The sequence below is a fragment of the Octopus bimaculoides genome, chromosome 2 (assembly GCF_001194135.2).
Source record: "Octopus bimaculoides isolate UCB-OBI-ISO-001 chromosome 2, ASM119413v2, whole genome shotgun sequence".
Classification (NCBI taxonomy): Eukaryota; Metazoa; Mollusca; class Cephalopoda; order Octopoda; family Octopodidae; genus Octopus; species Octopus bimaculoides.
Genome location: NC_068982.1, coordinates 64,578,773 through 64,579,958, shown reverse-complemented (window position 1 = coordinate 64,579,958; position 1,186 = coordinate 64,578,773).

The following is a 1,186-nucleotide window of genomic DNA, read 5'->3' as shown; positions in this document are numbered from 1 at the left end:
AATCATTTGACCATGATTCCAACGGTCAAATTGTTCCTTTTTGCGCACGTGTGCACAACTCTAAAAGAGAATCATTTGACCGTTGGAATCATGGTCAAATGATTGCCTTCGATACAAAATTCCTTTTGTTTTGCGAACAAAAGGAATTTTGTGTCGAAGGCAAGATATTTTTGAAAATATTTTTTCAGAATCGGAATCTCCATAGCCTAAAACGTGGGATTCCGGAGAAAAAAGCTTAAGTGGGGAAAGGTTCCGTTTGCATATTCTCCATCTATACCAGCATATGCATTCATCTATAAGCATATATAATAATCTATGTCTAAATATGGGCAAATATATCTATGTTCTTATATGCATGAAGGTTATTAAGGATATCTAAAGTAAAGAAAAATTGTAATGAAAAAATAATCTGATAAAGCAGGGAACTTGTACTCTAGTGATTATACTGCGTACAATAACTTCATCCTAAAGGAATAATACCGAAATTAAAAAAATAAGTCCCAACAATAAAATCTTTGATAATATTAACAAGGAAGATATTCTATCGTAAGTATATTAAGATTAGCGGATAAAATCGAACCTTTCATATCTAAAACCTTGAAACTTAACCTTGAAGGATCACAAGAATAATTTCAGTTGAAACTGAACTGTTAGATTTAGTTTTCCTTCTCAATCGAACGTAGGAGGAAGATGCTAGCTAGCAGGTACTGGATAAAATCATCCCCAAAATATATGAAAAAAATTGATCTCATTACGGAAAAATACAGATGAAGAACTCAGTTGGTTTAGCACACTACAAGACAAAAAGCGCGCATAATTCTTAGAATTTGATATTGACAACTATTCGATATCATAAATTCTTCTTAACAAAGCTCTGAAATCCACTTTTAAAATAGTACAGATTAGTAAAGAGGAAATTTATATTATAATTTCGTCTAGAATCCATTAAATCATTCTGTCGCCCTAATGAAATCTCTTTCACACATGCATGCACATACACTTACAAACACACATACACACTCTCAACGTGAGCGATATATTACTTTTATAGAGAGTGAGAGAGAGTGTGGTAAATATGTATAGAGAGGTGGGGAAGTTTACCATGCGAAAAGCGAAAAATGAGATAGACAAAGAGAGAGAGAGAGAGAGAGAGAGAGAGAGAGAGAGAGAGAGAGAGAGAGAGAGA